This window comes from Protopterus annectens, chromosome 8.part1 (assembly GCF_019279795.1).
Source record: "Protopterus annectens isolate FY-2018-M chromosome 8.part1, PAN1.0, whole genome shotgun sequence".
In the NCBI taxonomy this organism is placed as follows: Eukaryota; Metazoa; Chordata; order Ceratodontiformes; family Protopteridae; genus Protopterus; species Protopterus annectens.
The window spans coordinates 79,410,290-79,429,516 of NC_056742.1; positions in this window are offsets into that span (position 1 = coordinate 79,410,290).

Genomic DNA, 19,227 nt, shown 5'->3' on the forward strand with positions numbered 1-19,227 from the left:
ACACGCACACAGCAAACACATCTGTAGGGCACCACAACACCCACATGCATACTGAACAAAATGTCCAATCATATCACTGGCCCTTACCCACACACATGATGTCATCCACTGGTGCAGCCTATGCCCCCGGCAAACATTATCACCCTGTGCATATGATGATGCCTGTGCCGCATCCCTGTCATCGACACCATCGGTGCAGGGACATGCTCAAATGGTCTGATGCACAGGGTGAACAGAATAGTGAGAGAAGTGTATATTAATTGTTGTGTACTGAACACACCAGACATACCATGTAGTACAGGTTTAGCATGCATTGTTATATGTTCACAGTATGTTTCTTGGTAACAACAGTAACAGCATGTAGGTACTGATGCACTGGTTCCCTCCTTATGGTCTACTTGCATTTCCTACAGGTAGCAGTGTTTGCACCCCATGTGTAAATTTTGGAGTACTCCCCCAGGCAAAAAGGAAAGCCTCAACCTGACTGTTGGAAAGGCTAACATACCCAGATGTCCACACATATACTGATCCAGAAGCATGTGGGAGTTTAATAGGCTACAGTGGCTAGAGACTGACATCCATACCAGGGCACATCACAGGTATGTTGACATGGTGCAGGGGTTTTACACAGCGGGCTGGGGGATAAAATTAGAGGCCCCTTGATAGCATGAGGCCTCACTGTGTAGCAGTAATTTCCCCGTCACATTACAGGAACATGCCCACACTGGGGGCAACAACACTATAAACCCCACCCCATAGTGTTGAGGTGAGGACCCCCGCCTATGTGGTCATCACCCCCCACAGTACTGTTCACCCACACAATGCGACACAGAGGAACATGTACAGGTAGCCAGTATGGGTGAGACCGATGGCATCAACAGGGTAGGACTGCATCACCATGAGGGGTTAGGGGTCCTGTGTGTTCTGTATGGTAGCATACACCCCACTCCATGCACCAGACAGCCATACCTACATACACACACACACAACCACAAACACACAACAAACAAACACACACCACCCCCAGACCCACACTGGTTTTAAAACCACAAATGTCATTTTCATTTTTCCCCCCAAAAGTGGATTTGGTACACAACAAAAACCCCCCTTTTTAACCGCCAAAAGTTTCCAAAACGCAGTATTGGACAGGTTCCTAAAAACCCAAAGGTGTTTACAGGGGGGTGTGTTAAAATTGGGATGTAATTCCCCACCCTTGATTTTTTGGTTTTACCAAGAAAAAAACATGGGAAAACTGTTTTAATGTAATGGTAATGGATGAACATTGACCCCAAAAATCCCCGCACATTGGTACCCCTTTTTTACACCAAACCTACCTGGAATTGTCTGCATATGCCCAAAAAGGGGAAGGGTGGGGGAATTAAAAGGTGTTCATTGGACAGTGGTTAAACACCTGCCTGTGGGGTGAGGTTTTTTTTGGGCCACCGCCGTCAGTAGCCATGTTTGACATTTTAATTGGGGGAATGTGTTTACAAAAAACCTGGAAATGTTTAGAATGATGGGTTCATGGGGAAAAGTGGGGAAGTTCACCCTACTTCCCTTCCGTTTTGCTTTCAAAAGCCCGGGCCCCCTTCCAATTTGTGTGTGAATGAGCCCCCTTGTTTTGGGGGACACAAAGTACATTCCCAAAAGTGTTTGTGTTTAGAATACCCTCAAGACCCAAACAGGGATCCCTTTGGGGTTTAAAAAGTTCCCCTTTTCAAGCGGGCCCGGGGCCCCGGTAATGTGTGAGCTGCCCGGTTTCATTTTTGTTAAAAATGGAAAACCCCAGTACATTTAAACTGCACCTTCTGTGTTTAAAAACTGGTCATGAAAACAGGTTTTGGAAATGTATGGTGTGAGCTGGCCCAGGGGATTTTCCATTTTAGATGGACCCGTACTTCCAAATTTTGGGGGTTGATACTGGGGTTGGGATGGGCCCAGTACATTGGGGAGGGGAAAAAGTGCCCTTTTGTGTTTGAATGGCCCTTTACACCAAGAGGGGGCCCGGGAACGTTTTCCCTTTCCCCCTTAGATGGAACCCTACATTAAAAACCCCCTTTGTGTTTGAATCCTGTCTTTCAAACCCAAAAGTTGTGTTTGAAGTGCCCAAGATATTTTGTTGGCCCCTCCCACCGCCGTTGGGGTGGCACGTCACCTGGGAAAAATATTTCTTTCAAAACTGCCCCCAAATCTATTTTCATTCCCAGCACGCCTTTTTGGGGGGATGGACCCACCAGAATTCCCTTTGGGGTGTTTTGGGGGTTTTCCCCGTAACCCGGTAGGAATTTCTGTAACTTGGTAATCCCGTATGTGATGGTGGGTTAGGGTGTTCCCCTTTTCCCAAGCCCTTTCCAGGTTTTGTTTGGGGTGTTGTGGTTTTGTGTGTGTGTGTGTGTGTGGTTTTGTGTTGTGTGTGTGTTTCCCCGTGGGGGCAAATAATTTTTAGATGGGTCCCCCTACATTCCCTATCGGGTCTTTTCCTTTGGGATGATGTCACCCCTAGAAAGCCTCTGGGAGTGCTGTGTTTAGTAATCTGGGAGCAGTTCTGTAACTGCTAATGCTGTAGTGTGATAAGGTAGTTAGGTGTATGTTTGACTCCCAGCCCCGCCAAAGGGGTGTGTGTGTGTGTGTGTGTGTGTGTGTGTGTTGTGTGGGGGGTTGTTTTGTGGTTTTTTGGTTTGGGTGTGTTTCCCCCAAAAATTTCCCTGGGGGCGGAGTAATCTTTGATTTGGTAAATCCCTAACATTTATTGGGGCTTTTGCCTTTTGGTGGTTTTTCTCCCCTAGAAATAAAGCCCCTTTTTTTGGCTTTTCCCCTAAACTTTCCGGGTAGCATTCCCCGAAGTAAAGCCCCGGGGGGGTGTGATAAGGGAGTTTGGTTTTTGGGGTTTAAATTTTTTCAACTCCCAGCCCTGGGGTGTCCTGTGTGTGTTTGTTTTGGGCCCGGGGACAGAGTAATGCTTTTTGATGGCTCACACCAAAATTCCCCCTATCGGGGTCTTTGGCGGATGATGTCATCCACCAAAAAGTATGCCTGTGGGGGGTGGGTGATGCTGAACTCGGCATTCTGTTACTGCATAATGTGTGGTAGACTAGACAGGTAGGTGCTTGATTCCAAGGGGATGGCAGGGGGGTTTTCAGTTATGTTGTTGGGGATCTTTGGGGGGCTAGCTGCAGGATGTGTCCCGTTTGTTTTTTTGCTGACCAAAAGTCCACAGCCCCCATATTCTGCCAAGACACTGGGTTGTCAACATACAGTCCCCAAAAGGTCTGGTGAGTAACTGTCAGCAGCCCTACTCTTAATACGGGGCTGACCCATGTGAGCAACATAACACACGTGCCTTGATAAACAACACTACATGATGCAGGTGGCACATTTGGGTTTTCCCTTTTATTCCTGTCTAATGCATTGCTGTCATGTGGTCCCCGTTGTGAATAAAAGCCATATCTACATATTTTACATGTATATGTGTGTATGATATATACATATATATTATTATATATATACAAATAATATGATATATGTAGATGTAGAGGTGGACATAGATGTGAACATATGTCTGGGGAACAGCACTATTGAATATTTTTGCGGGTGATCTGTCGTGATAACCTGGATCTATGTATATCTGCCATTGGGGGGTGTTTAAAGCACATTGTCCCGGGTGAGGGCCAGGGGTTTTGTCGGCACCGTTATTTTGTTGCTGGGAAGACCATGGGACATTGAATATGGTGATTGGGAAGGCACCTGTTGCCAGTTTGTGTGTGGATCTGAGGACACTGAGCAGTGGTTAATATTTGGAGGTTTATGGGTCATATAACTATTCATTAGAAGACTATACTATGCAGATGAGGTTGACAAAGGTGTATCACAAACACCAGGGGGTGCTGCTGGTCCCCGGAGTGTATGTGTGAGTCAGCCAGGTGCAGGTTATATGGGTTTAAGCATGGGAGGGGGCAGGCATACTGTACACATTGCAGAACTTTGCCTGGGGGTGCTCCTGCCTTAGCAAACCTAAGCTAGGGGGGATACCCCTGGGGGACATTGGGAGGGGTGATAGCAGTGGTGGGCAGGGTGTCCCGGCTGCACAAACAGGTGTTGATCCACAATCAGCTGACATGGCCAGCCCATGAACAGTAAAAATGTACAAACAATTACACATGTTTCATCCACACTCTACACCACCCGGGGTATACCTGCAGGGACATTTCACAAAACAGTCCAACCAAATGAAGGGGCAGGAACATATACCAACATTTCAGGGGCTGGGGGAGTGAGGGGTTTAGGGTGAACAACCCTTACTGGGGTAATAAGACTTTTGACCGGGTGACTTACCAGGGCATGGGCTGGGGGTTGGAGCACTATGGGGGGGACAGAGACCTCCTAACAGCAGCTTGTTGACCTGTGGCCCCCCCCCACACACAAACAGGCTGGGGGAAACCCTCACAGTGGATACCATGGGATGTGTTTCCTAGGGGTGCCACAGGGACCCCACAGCACAACTGGGGATATCATGGGTTTTCTCACAGGCATCTGCATCCAGAGTATTGCACCATTCACAGATGCCATGTCAAACATGCTAGTGAGCAGACAGGGCCTCCAAAAAGTGATTAATGGGCCAGCAATATGAAACTGTTCAAACCCCATGGATGAGTACCCCGGGGTACTGGGTGCTATAGCCCGCACAGCCCAGCACCGGGGGGCAGGGTAGGGTCAGTTTCAGGGGGATACCCTCCAACAGCTAGGTTTCGGGGCCACATGAGATTGAATTTTGTGGTCTGCCCTGGAAGCTTGATGTGTCCGATATATGGCCCTGACACAGCGTAGCAAAATGCCTGTGGACATCCCCCACAGTCTCCCGGGGGATTTGGTAAACACTGGTGTCATAACCCCTCAGCAATGCACACACACCTGAACACTCACACCATACTGAGGGGGATGCACAGGCAAGAAAATAAAGTCATGTGTTTGGGATGCTCAGTTCACAGTTCTGGTATCCACACATCTGTGGGCTCTGCAGTATTCACAAGCTACCATAAAGGTTTGTTATTTGCTATTTCAATGTTAGCCTGCAGTAACAGTTGCGCAGGAAAAAGCATGGGGGAGGGCCACACAGCCCAACACCACTGCCAAGGCCTGTACAGGCACAGTGTGACTTGGTGAAGGAACTACCTGAGGGGAAAAATGGGAAAAAGCCCCTGCACAGTATGACCTGCCCTTGGCAAAGAGGCAACACAGGCATATGCAGGAAAAGTAGGTACCCACAGATTTCCCCCGACCTGCCCCAGTACAATGGATGCCAAACATGACAGTACCTTTTGCCCTGTATGGGAAAGGGGCCCGTGCATCCCAAATAGGAAACACTCCGCACTCCTCAAGTCAACAACCAGGGGATGTCTTTTACCTAACAAGGGGAGTTGTATTAGAATGTGTTTACCCCTTGCTTGGGTATGTGAGCATACAAGGACTGTGGTTGGGCCCAAAAGTTAGGGCAGCAGACAGTACACATCCATAGTGGCACCATGACCTCTGTAGCACATACGGGGGCACAGTGGTAGCCTGTAGTACACAGGGTGTTAAACCCCCTGCAGATTATGGGCTGACCCATTTTGTTACAGCCCACACATTCCATGCAGCTGGACAGATGTGGACCAATACAGGCAAAAGATATAAATGGCCTATGGATATGCCCCAAAGACCCCAACCCCTTTTGAAAACACACAGATACAGCAGGCCAGGGGTTTTATGTGGGGTTAAAGGACGCCCAACACCACGGCTGGTAATTAATGCTGGGAACTGACCAACCCGGTATTCCCAAACCCGCAATTTAGGTAGGTCCACACTGACATGGGGACCCCAACCAGTACAGTAGGGCAGATTTTACAACTGTTGGCTGTGCCCTTTACACCACACATGAGAGTCATGGCCCCCCCACGTGCTTTTAGGACTGTGGTTAAAGTCCCCCCCGCTATAAGACATGTAGCAACTGTCAATGCCACATGACCATTAGCTACCCTGCAGACACAGCATGTCACCTGTCTTTTAGAAGGAGGGGTGGGAAAACAGACTAACTATCTGGACATGTGACACATGCAATAAATTGACCATACTTTTCATGCTCAACATGAGGTATTGTTTCCAAAATTTCAAGTCATACTGGGCATGCTCACACTGAAACACAGGAGCCAGGCATGCACACACCAGTGGTCCCGGGCATATCTGCCAGTAAATTTCTATACTGTTGGATGTCTGGCCCGTATGGTGTTTGGGCATTGTCTGTACATATGCCATGGTCTATTGTTCATTCACATGAGCCATGTCAGGGTAACCCACCACACGGATAGGGGGGTTCCTTTTGGGCAGGCAATTTTGGGTACAAAAGGGGAAGGCACAACCAGCAGGTAAATGCTGGGTTTGCACAGTGTTAAGCACTGCTGACCTCTGGTCACAGCACCTTATACCGTTACACCCACATTTTTTAAAGGCACACTGGCAAAAGGGGCAAACAACCCACAGCCGCTTTTTCCCAAAATTTCCAAAATTTTTCATCAGCTGGTGTAAAACCGTGATGGTATTACATGGGCCATGACTTACAGGGATGGGAAACCCTTTTTCGAAGGGAGGGCGCTTTGGCCTTGGCCTGTCCAGTGAGTAACATATTATATGGGGTTTCATACAAACTGCCCCCTCTGCCTGATACATGGGAATTTATACTCTGCAATGCTGACATGTGACTTGAGTTTGTTAACAGCTGTCTGCCAGTCATGCTACCCCTACCAACTGCATGTTGACCACCTTTTAGATTGCAGACGAAAGGGGACCCTTTCCTACTTTGCATGGACAGCCCCCATCACACATCACATTTACAATACCAGAACCTTTCCCCCAAAAGGGGACACATTTTGCAGAATCAGGGGCAGGTCAAAAAAAGGGAAAATTTACAGTAGTGCTATTAACTTGACACATTGACAGAATCAGAGCATATGACATAATAAAATATTCTGAAACAGTTTATATAACCTTTTCTTATTGTCATTAGTCAGTAAGTGTAATTCACCACCTTTTTCAACAGCCCACATTTAGGAGGGATTAAGAGGGGAAAATTAGACTTTCAGTCAAACTCAGGGTTTACATTCAGGGACAGTTGAGGGGATGGACAATACTCAGCCATTGCAACTGTCCTGATTAGGGACCTTTCTGTTTAGGTGTCTTTCTGGTTGCTTGTTACAGGTCTTGTTACCTGACACCGAAAGTTATTGTAGCATAAAACTATATTTCTGCTAGACTATGCTTTGATTTGCCAAAGGGATATTTCTGTACTTTTGGGATTCCCGAAATGTGCCCTGGAATTAAAAATTTTTTCAGAAAGGTTCCCCGGTAGAGGGGGGGGCCCCAAAACCCTAAAATGGGGGGGGTTTCAATTGAGGCCAAAGGGAATTAATGTCACACCATTCCCATTTTAAAATTTGTCCCCAAAAAACCCAAAATATTAAGAAGGGAAAAGGGGGTTAATTTAATTAATAATAAAAAACCCCCAAAAAAGGGGTTTTTTTTTAAAAATTTATTAAAAAGTTTTTTTAAATTCATTAAAATTCTATTTTTAAATTTTTTCCCCGTTTAAAACTTTTTATTTTAAAAATTTTTTTGATTGTCCCTTTTTTTTTTTATTATCCTGATTTTTAAATTTTTTTCCAAATTCAATTGAAAAAATAACCCGTTAAGTAAAATGAATTTTGCAAAAAAGAATTATTTTTACATTATTAAATTTTATTTTTTTTGTTTTTTATATGTATTTATTGTTAACCAAATTATTTGAAATACACACAATTTAGTATTTTCTAAGGGCCCCGACCTTTTAAAATGGGGGGAAAAAGAATTTTGGAAAGTTTAAAACGGGAAATTCATTTTAAAATAAAGGCAAACCAATTTTCTTTTTTTTTCCGGCCCGAGATAGGAATTTACCCCCATTTTTAAAATGGGTTTTTTCTTTTTTATTAAATTCATTAGGAAAACCCTTTTCCAAAATTGGTTTCCCGGGTTTTTAATTTTTTTAAGAACAACAAAACAAAAAATTTTCAAACCTTGGGGAAACCTTTTTTAGGGGGGCCATTTTTTTGGGCCCTTTTTAATGTTCCCCTTTTGCAACCACAATGCCCACTGGGGTTTCCCCACAGGCCCCCCCCTGGGTGTTTTGGGAACCTTCTTCTATTTGCTATCTCTACCCAAGGTTTCAAAATTATGCCCCCTTTTCCGGGCGGGGAGGAGGGAAATCAATCCTGGGGTGTTAAAGAAACTTTTCAGGAAAAATTTCAAACACCCTAAAACCTTTTTAAAATGAGGTTTTTAACCCGACCCCATTAAGGGGCACAAAAATAAATTTTCATTTTATTTTGCAGGTTGTTTTTATTTTACTATTTTTTCATTTTCATCTTATTATTATTCTGGACCTTTATTTATACTAGGTTCTGGAAGGTTTTTAAATTTTTGGCTTTTTAATTCTGTCCCTTAATTTGGTGCCTCTTCCGGTACACGGATGTTGGATTCCTATGATTCCCCCCGGAAGGTTTTAAAAGACATCCTAATGGCTTTTTCCCCGGTTTTTGGGGGTTTGGGTAAAACTATCCCCCATTTTTTGGAAAAAATTAATGCTTCCACTGGGCTGGGGGTTTCTTCATCCCCTGAACCAGGACCTTTTCACATTAAGGGGGAATTAAAGCAACCCAGGACCAACCGGACCCCTTTTACCATATTAAAATATTAAATTTGGGGCATGGGGTTTACAACCCCCCAAAAATTGCCCCCCCTAAATTTCGGGGGCCTTCATTTTGTAACCCCTTTATTAACACCTTTCCCCAAACCTACTTGGTTTTAGGGGCCCTTTTTCAAACCTGCCATTTGGGACGTTCATTTCCTGAATTTTTGGGTTTTCCTGCAGGGAACCCCCTTTTCCATGGAAATGGGACCTTTTTGGGAAAACCCCCAGGTTTTTCCTACCCGGTGTTTACAATGGATTAATTTACTTATTTTCCTTCTTATTTTTGTCCGGGCCTTTTTCTGGGTAAAATTTTGGGGGTACCCAAAATTTTTTTTTGGACCTTTCCCCTTAACATATTTTCCCCGGGCCTTTAAATTTTTTTAACCCCAATTGCCTGTGGAATAACCCAAAGGGGGAAGTGTAACCCCAAATGGGCAACCCTTTTTTTTGTGGGTATGTGGGTTTAAAAAATCCTTTGTTTTGTGTAATTTTACCTTCATTTTGTTTTTTATTTGTTTTTTAAATTATTTTATTTATTAATTAAATAATATATTATTATTTATTAAAAATTTATTTAATTTTTATAAATTTTAAAAATTAATTGTTTAAATTATAATTTTTGTTTATTATGTTTTATATTATACCCTTCCCTTTTGTGTCCAAAATTTTTCCCCTTTTTAATTTCGGGGACACTTCACATGTTTTTTGGGGGGGTTTTTTCTCCCTTAAAGCTACTTTGCCTTGCATTAAAGCACCAACTTTTTTTAACTCCGGTGGAAATTGTGCTTCCCCTTTTTTTTCACGGGTTTTTACCCCGGGGAACCAAAATTGGCCCGGAAAAAAATTTTTCAAAAGTCTGGGGTTTTAATGGGGGGGATACATGTTTCAACCTAATTCCTATGCCACCTATTATTTCCCGGTACTTTTGTTTGTTTCTGCACAAACCCTAACCGTTGGTGGATTTTTGGGTTTGGTTTTGGGACTTTTGTAAAAATTGGGGGTCCTTATGTAGGGGTTTTTGCCTTTTTGGCCTTTTCCGGTTTGGGGTTGTCCACAGCAAATTTTCCGCCATTTCAATATTTTATGTTTGTGGGAGTGGACAATGGCCGCGCCCATTCACTGTTTATAAAAAGTTTTGGGTTTTTTTACCTTACCCCTGCTCCCCCCATCCCTCCATTCACCCGCGAACATACCCTTAGGATTGTTCCATTTTCACCCAACCAATTTTTCCCTCACACCCATGTTTTGGTTTTCCCATAAAAGCCAATTTTAAAACCTTTAAAATCGGCAGGCCATTTTTACACCCTTTTCCCTTTTTCCCCCATGGGTTCCCCCACCACATTTTTTACCAAAAACCCTTTTTTACAGGGGTTAAACCACCCTTCAATTTGCACATTACGTTTTCCCTTTCCGGTGTTTTGGAAAAATTTTTGGGGGGTTTACCAATTGGGAGGTGGGCAAAAACCCCTTTTTCCTTGTTTTAATGGGGTTAGTTTCACTTCCCAAAGTTTTGGCCACGGTTCCCCCTCGGTTGGGGAAAAAAGTTCCCCTTTTCCCCACCATTGTTTTAGCTTTTTTGTGCCCCCCGCTTAAGCATTCTAATTTTCCTTACTTTTTTGGAAAAAAACCCACAACCCCTTTTTTTACTTTCATTCCTTTATATATTTAATAATTAATATTAATTTATATTATTTTTTATAAAATGTTATTATTATTATTATATTATAATTTTTAATATGTGTTTTTATGGATAAATATTAATTATTAATTCATATTTTTTTTGTTGTGGGGTAATTTTTTCCCCCTTTTTTTTTTTTTGGTTTTTTAGCGTACAAGACAAATAATTTGCAATTTTTTCTCACACCCCAGGCCCCTTTCCCCTCTTTTCCCATTCTATTTTGGATTCTTTGGGATTAATTTTTGTTTTTTTCCCTTTTTGCGCCATTTTTTGGAATGGTTTAACGGAAATGAAAGGGGGAATTTTTACATGTTTTGTTTTTTTTTTCCAAGAGGGATTTTACACAATTTAATTAAGGGATTGTTTTACTTTAAAAAAGGGAAAGTTTGTTGGGGAAAAGTGAAAAACTAACTATTGGTTTTCTATTTAAATTAACCCATGGGTTTTTACCCAAAAATTACAAAATTTTTCCCCAAAGTTTTACAAGAACCTTTCCCCTTAAAACCACAATATAAATTAACTTCCCTGCCCATGGGGTTGGAAAAACCCTTTTTGGGGGGTTTCCCCCGGAAATTCAAAAATTTAACTTTAGTTTTACTGTTTTTGTTTTTTGGGTTTTTTTGGGTTTAGGGTAGCATTTACCCAAAGCCCCGTGTGAAAATCGTAAACTTTTGGGCAGAGGGGTTATTAAAATTTTTTTTTAAATTCTAAAAACCCGGGTTTACAATTTTTAAGGGGTTTTTTTTCCCCCTACCAAAAATTTTGGGGGGTTTTAATTTTTTTGGGGATTCCACCCCAAAAATGGCCGGTTTTGGGGTGGGTTCCCCCCATTTTTTTTACTATTTCCAATTTTTTTTTTACCCTCAATGAAAAACTGGGAACTTTATAAAATCACTAAAAAGGAAAGAATAAACCCGTAAATCAATTTTGGGGTTTTTTTTTACAAACCCATACTCAATTTTAATTAAACAATTTTGACAAATAAGGGGCCAAAATGGAAAACCCTTTTTCCCTTTTTTATAAAAAAATATTAACTTGGAAATTTTAAAAATAAAAAAAATTGTCTATTTTTAAATTTTTTAAACTATTTTCCCTTTTGGTTTTATAAGGTTTATTCTCATTCAACAACCTTTCCCCAAAGGGGTTTTTTGTTTTAAAAACTCCAGTTATTCAATTTAATTTATATTACTTTTCATTTAAAATTTTTGATTTGAAAAAAATTTTCAATTTTCCAAATGGAAAAAAATGGGACTTTTTGGGAAAAAACCCGTTTTTAAAAAAACTACCCCCCCGGGATAAATATAAAAAATTTTTTTTGCCTTTTCATAAATATTTTGAGGCTTTAAAAAATTTGGTTTTCATTTTTTTGTAAAAAAATTTAAAAATTGTTTAATTATGAATAATTTTTTTGGCCCTTTTAACTAACATTTGGGACATTTTTTTTGTTAAATCCCGGGCTTTGCCTTTTTAAAATTTTTTCCCAAAAACAATTTTCCCAAAAAATTTAAAACAAAATTTTTTTTTTAAAATTTTTGGGCCCAAAATTTTTCCCCTTTTTTGAAGGTTTTAAACATTTATTTGTTTCCCAGTTTTGAAAAACCAAAACCTTTTAGCAAAAAAAATTTGTTTTTGTGTTTTTTGTTTTAAAAAAAACATTTATTTAAAACCCGAATGAAAAACCCTTTTAAACCAATTTTTAAAAATGCCAAAAAAATTTTTGGAAGTTTTTTTACAAAAACAGGGAAATTTTCATTTAACATTTTTTAATTTTTAAATACAACCCTTTTTCCCTCCCCAAAAAAATATTATTTTCCCTTTTATTTTTCACCCTTAAACCCTTGACTATAAAAATTTTAAATTTTTCAAATTTGTTTTTCCTTCAAAAACACGGGCAGGGTTTAATTTTTTTTAGGAGGTTTCAAAACCCTCTTTTGGAAAAGTTTCCCCCAAAAAATTTTTTTTTTCCAATTGGGGGTTAGATTTTTTTTAAAAAAATGGGTTTTTTTTCTTTTTCCCTTTTAAGGTTTTAAAATTTTTATTTTTTGGGGTTTTTCCAAAATTGTTAAAAGAAAATTTCGGGGAAATTTTTTTTGGAAAATTTTTTAAAAAGTTGGGGTTTTTAAAAAGGGGAAAATGTTTTAATTTTTAATGCCCAGGGTGAAAATAATTTTTTAAATGGGATAAAAAATTTCACATTTAAAAAATTGCTAAAACCCTAAATTCTTTTTTAAAAGTTCCAAATTTTGGGGAGGGTTTGCGTAGGGTTTTATTAAAACCCTTAAAAATCCATGTTTTTCTTTTACCAATTTTTCCCTAACCAATTTTTTTTTGGGGGTATTAAACCCCTAAAAATTTTTAAAAAAACCTTTTGTTTTCGCAAATTTTAAAACCCCTAAGTTTTATTGTTTCTAAATGGCCCGGCTTTTAAAATTCAATTTTTTCATGTTTTGGTTTTTTTTGCCCCCCCCCCGGGGCCCCCCTCAAACCTTCCCCTTCAAAAAACCAATTTTTGAAAAAAACACAGTAAATTTCCCCTTTTTTAGGAAAATTTTTCCTTTTTTTTCCCTTTTAAACTTTTTTTTTAAAACCCCAACCTTTCCCCCTTTTTAACCCCATTAACTTTTAAATAAAACCCTTTCCCTCCCTACATATTTAGGTATTTTTTTGGGTACCCCCATTTTCACTTTAATGCTATTTCCTCCCATAACATCCCATACTTAAATTTTATCCCGGGTTTAAAACCCGGGAATACCCGTTAATTTTAAATCCAAATTTTTTTTTACCCCATTTTTAAACCTTTTATAAAATTTTAAGGAATTTTTCCAATTTTCCCAAAATTTTTAATGGGATATTTTTTCCAAAACAAATATTGTTTTTATTTACAAAATTGCAATTGGTAAAATTTTTTTTCCCTTTTTCTTTTTTTATTTTTAATTTTTTTATTTTCCTTCTTTTTTTAATTTATTCTTATTTTGTACCTTTGGATTTTTCCCCGGGCTCCATTGAAAAGGGTTTCATTTGGGGAATGGAAACCGGAAAAAAACTTTTAAATAAAAAATTTCAATTTAAAGGGTTTTTGGGGTTAGGAAAATTTGCCCAAATTTTTTGTTAAAATTTCCCCCAAATTATGGGTCCTGGGGAATGAAATTCTGAAGTATAATTTGGCCGGGTTTAAATATGTTTTTTCAAATTTCCATTGGTTTTTTTATCTTTAAATTTGGACCGGGAACTTTTGGGTTTTCCAAATTTTAATTTTTTCCCCCGGGAATAGGGAAACCCCTTTTTCCCTACCATTTTGGGTTTTTTTGTTCTTCAAAATTTTGGTTTAAACCTTTCTTGGGATTGCCTTTTGGGGATTTTCAATTTTCATTTTTTCCACCGGACAAATTTACAGAAAGGTGATTTTACTTGAACCCCCTTTTTTTTGGGGAAGATTTTGGGGTTTTGGACTTTTTGGGGCAGCTGTTTCCACCCCCCGGGGGCAGCAAAGACAAGCCCTTCCCACATTTTTAAACAAAAGGGGCTTGGCGGCAAATGCCTTCTTAATTTTGAAAATTTTCCCCCTGCAACCCTTTTCTGACATGGGTTTTTGGCGCCCCAAATTTGGGGTTATTTAACGTGAATTATGTTGGAAAACAATTTTTGTTCTTTTAAATAAAAACCCCTTTTGGTTTTAAAATTTACTTAGGGTTGGGAAAAAAGGGTCAAAATTGGGTTTTTTAAAAGGTTTTAATTTAAATAAATTGGATTTGGGGTTATTTAATTTTAAAGGTTTATTTTTTTGAAAAGGCCTTAAATTTTTTGTATTTGTTTCCAAAAAATTTCCAAAAAATTTAAAATTAGGAAAACTTAATTTGAGGGGGTCCGGGAATCTGGGTTTGGTTTGGTTGGGTACCTTTTTTTAAGTTTTAAAAACTGGAACAAATTTTTGGAAAAAAGTTATTTTAATATAGTTGGGGTTTTTTTTGTTTTTTTTGGTTTTGGTTTTTGGTGTTTGGGTTTTTGGTTTTGGGTTTTTTTGGGGGGTTTTTGGGGTTTTGGTTTTGTGGTTTGGGTTTTTGTAAAAAATGGGGTTTTCAAAAGGGTTCATTGGGGGGGTCAGCTGTAGCCCTTGGGGGGACTTTAGTTTTCCCAAACCCCCTTCCCCCCTGGGATGGGTTTAATTAAATGGGGAAACAATCGGGGGTTTTATGGGCCCAAAATGCCCCTTCTTTATCCAAAAGTTAGGGAAAATTTTCCACCTCAAACATTTTCTGAGCATTTGAAAAGGGTTTTTTGGGGACAATGGGATTTGTTTATTGGAGAGTTTTAAATTTGGGTTTTTGGAATCCCGGGAAGGTTTTGTTTTAATTTATTTAAAGGGGGTTGGGTTTAGGGGGCAAACAAAACTTTTAGACCCAATTGGGTAAAGAAAAACCCCAAATGGTACTTTCCACCAAAAGGAAATTAATTAACATTTTTACTTATTTAACTATGTGTCCTTTTTTTTATATGGCAAGTCTTGTTTATTTATTTGTTTTTTTGTTTTTTAAAATTTAAAAAATCATAGGAAATCTGGAAATGGGTTTAAACCCCTTTAGGGAGGGCCCGGAGAAAAAATAAAAAAACCATTTTTAAAACAATTTTTATTAAAGGAACCCCAAAAAAAATTTTCCAAAATTTTAAGTTAAAATATTTGTGTTTTGGTTGTTTTGGTTGTTTTTGGTAGTTTTTTTTGTTTTTTTGGCTTGTGGTTTTGTGTGTTTTGGTTTGGTTTGTTTTTTGTTTGCCAATGTTATTTTTCAAATTTTAAAATTTTTTTAAAAAAATTTTAAAATGTCCCTATTTTGGGGGGTTTTTTCCAGGGGGTTTTTTTCCCCCTTTTTTTTTAATAGGGCCCCGGAAAAATTTTTTGGGTAAAAATTTAGGGGGTGAAAAAACACTTTTCAAAAGGGTTTCCAAGGGGTTTGGTTTATGCCACTTTTCCTTTAAAAGGACAAGAAAGGTAGGGAGTTAAAAACCTTTCGTGGGTAAGCAATTTAGGGTAGGGCAAATTTTAAGAAAAATTATTTTGAAGTGTTTGTTGCCTGTGTTTGGTTGGTTTGGTTGGTGTTGTGTGTTGATTTGGTTTTCAGGGGGAAAAGGGGGTTTTTAAAATTTTTATTCTTAGCAAAAATATTTTTTACCGTTATTTTTTTGCCCAAAAGCCCAACCCAAACCCAGGGGGAAAACTTTAAAAAAAAAATTTAAAAAATATAACATTTTAAAAAAATTATTAAACATATGTTTTTAAAAAGGTCAAAGTTCAAAATTTCTGCTTGATTCAAAAAATTTAAAATTTGGTTTGGGTTTAAAAATTTTTAAATTTTTTTAGGAAAAAATTGGAATTGGGGGCAAGGTTTAGAAAGGGGGCCAGGTAAGAAAATTAAAAAATAAAAAAAAAAATGGGGGAAATTATTTTTTTAAAAAAAGTTTAAATTTTTTTAAAAAACCCAATTAATTTAAACAAAATTTTTTAAATTTAAATTTTAATAATTCCCAATTTTACGGGTTTTTTTAAAATAATTTTCTTAGGTTTTTTTCCAAATTTTTAAAAATTTTTTATTTTTTGGAAATTTTTTTGGTAAATAAAAATGTGTTCCAAAAAAATGAAAAAGAATTTTTTTAAAATTTAGACTTTTTTTTGAAAATTCAATGGGTTTTAATTTAAAACCCGGGGGGTTTTAATTCCCCCCTTTTAAATTTTTGTAAAACAAAAAATTTAAATTAACTTTTTCCCCTTTTTTTTGGGGTTTGTAGTTTTTGGTTAGTTTGGGGGAGAAATTAAAGGGAATTTGAAAATTTTTAAACCCGGAAATTTATAGTAAATCAACCCCTTTTACAAAAAGGGGCAAAATTCGAAATCCCCCTTTTTTTTTTTTTCAAAATTTTAAGAAATGAAAGGGTTTTTAAAAAAAAAACACAAATTTGTTTTAAAAAAGGGTTTGGGGTAACAGGTTGTGTATTTTTCCCCTATTAAAACAGGAAAAAAGTGTTTTTTATTTTGTGTTTTTTTTTTTTTTTCTTTTTTTGGGTGGTTTTTAAAGGTTCGGGCAGGGAAATTATAAAAATTAACATTAAAGTAAAAATAAAAATTTTTTTAAAAAATTAATTTTTTCAAATTTTTTTTAAAATTTTAAACTAAGAAAAGAAAAAATCCCAAAAAAAAATTTTAAAATAGTAAACAAATTAAAATAAATATTTAAAAAGTATGGAACAACAAATTTTAAAAGTTACTTTTGGGAGAAGAAAAAAATAAAAATTTGGGAAATTAAAAAGGCCCCGAAAAAAGAAAATTTTTTAGAAATTTTTGTTGGGAGAAATTAGGAAAAGGTTTGGAAATTTTAAATGGGGAAATGAAAATGAAAAAAAATAAATTAAGAAAAAAATAAAATGGAGGAGGAAAAAGGGGAAATAATTAAAAGGTTTTAAAAAGGGAAAAAATTGCAGAGAAAAAATTAAAATAAGTCCAATTTAAAAAGAAATTTAAATGGTTCAAGTTGCAGCTTAATCTAAATGGGAAATTTTAAAAAAAAATTTACCTAGAAATTTTACCAAATTTGGAGTTTTTGACTTTTGTAAGGGAAAGAAAAGTGGTTCCAAAAGCAAAGGGGATACAATGTATAATTTTGAAAGAAAAAAGGGGAACATTTTTTTTTGGAAAAAGTATTGGACCCCTTTTTGGATAACCCCTTTTTTTTTAAATTAAAAATTTTATTTTTAAGTAAGCAAATTTTGTTAAAATGGGGGGGTAAAAATTTCTCCCCTTTATTTTTGGGCTAAGATTTTGGGTTTTAGTTAAAAAATTTTTAATTTTTTTTAAATGTACAAAAAGGTTGATATAAATGGCTAAACCCGTTTTCCTTCTTTCAAAACAACCCCGACTCATTTTTTTTTGTTTTTAAAAAAATCTTTTTAAATGTTTTTTGAGAAACATTCTTTAATTTGTTTTGGGTGGGTTTGAGTTTAAAAAGGTGTTTATTTTTAAACTGTAAGGAAAAAATTTTCTTCCTTTATTTTATGTTTTATTAAAAAAAAATTTTTTTTTAAACTGGGAAAGCCCACAACAAAAGTTCCCCAATTGGGCCCCAAAAGGTCTAAGAAAATTTAACAAATGCAAAAAGAAAACATTTTTTAAAAAAGTAAACTTTAAAACCCCAAAATTTCCATCAAATGTTTAACCCCTTTGTAAATCATTTTTTTAGAAAAGAAAAATTTTCGTTAAAATTTTTTGTATGAAAATTAAATTCCCGAATTTAATCATTTAAAAAGTACTAAGGGAAGGGGGAAAATTTTTTAAAGAAAAAGTTATTGGCAAGAAAATTTTTGGGGTTAATGGAAGTTAAAATTAAAAAATTAAAAAAATTAAGGAAGGGAAAAATTTTCAATTTTTGGAATTTTAAAATGGATAGTTTGTTTTTTTTGGAAATGGATTAAATGGGGGGGTTTTGAAAAGTTTAAAAATAAAATTGGTTTAGAAGGGAAGGAAAAAAGGGTTTTTTTAGGAAGGAAAGAGAAAAGGTTTTCCTAAAAGGAAAAAGTAAAAAAGGGAAAATGGGAATAACAGAGAAAAAAAAAAACTGAGGGAGTTTTTTCCCTTTTTTTTATGATTCATTTAAATGGTTCTATAGTAGGGGATACCCCAATTTTGGTTTTTGGGGGATAAAATTTAAAAAAAATTTATAAATTAGAAATTTTTTAAAATTAAAAAATTTTTAAATTGCTTTTTTTAAAGGAGTGGTTAGAGACCCTCCAGGTTCAATTTTGGAATTAAGAAAAAACAAAAAAAGGAATTTCCTTTTAGGTCCCCCATGCCCTATTAGGTAAAATTTCTGTTCCCTAACCCCCTTTAAAAATAAAAAAAAATAAATTTTTTTTTAAAGCCCGTTTTTGTTTCTTTTCAGTGAAAATAAAAAATTTTTTGTTTAAAGCCCACATACAACCCCATTTTTAGTTAAAAATTTTTCTACCCCCCCTTTTTTAAACCCCGGGGGCCCTTTTGAAAAAGAAATAAACATTTTAACTTCAAAACCAAGGGCTTTTTTTAAAAAAATCCTTTTTAGTTTTAACCCCAAAATTTTAAAAATTTTCAAAAATTTTTAATTTTTTTGCTTTATTTTTTTTTCCTTTATGTAAAAATTTTTTTTAGTTTAAAAGGAAAAAAAGTTTCAAATTTTTGAAATTTTAAAGGGGGCTTCCCCCATTAAAAAATTTTTTTTTTTTTTTTTTTTTTTTTTTTTTTTTTTTTTTTTTTTTTTTTTTTTTTTTTTTTTTTTTTTTTTTTTTTTTTTTTTTTTTTTTTTTTTTTTTTTTTTTTTTTTTTTTTTGTGTTTTTTTTTTTTTTTTTTTTTTTTTTTTTTTTTTTTTTTTTTTTTTTTTTTTTTTTTTTTTTTTTTTTTTTTTTTGCCCCCCCCCCCCCCCCCCCCCCCCCCCCCCCCCCCCCCCCCCCCGCCCCCCCCCCCCCCCCCCCCCCCCCCCCCCCCCCTTTTTTTAATACAAAGGTTAACCCTTTATTGGGAAAACTTTTGGTTTTCTTTTTAAAAATTTTAAAATTTTTTAATTTTTTTTTTTTTGATGATGAAAAATTCCCTTTTTAAAAAAAGAATAAGGGGGGTGGTTTTAATTCAAAAAAAAAAAAGGAAAAGGGCCTTTTTCTGAGTCCAGTTTAGCTGTTATGAACCAAGCATTGAAGAGACATAGAAGGATGGTTTGCAGCAAGTTTTGGCACTCTGTTATACCAGTGCTTTAGTTTATTTGTTAAGGCAATTTGTAGATTATC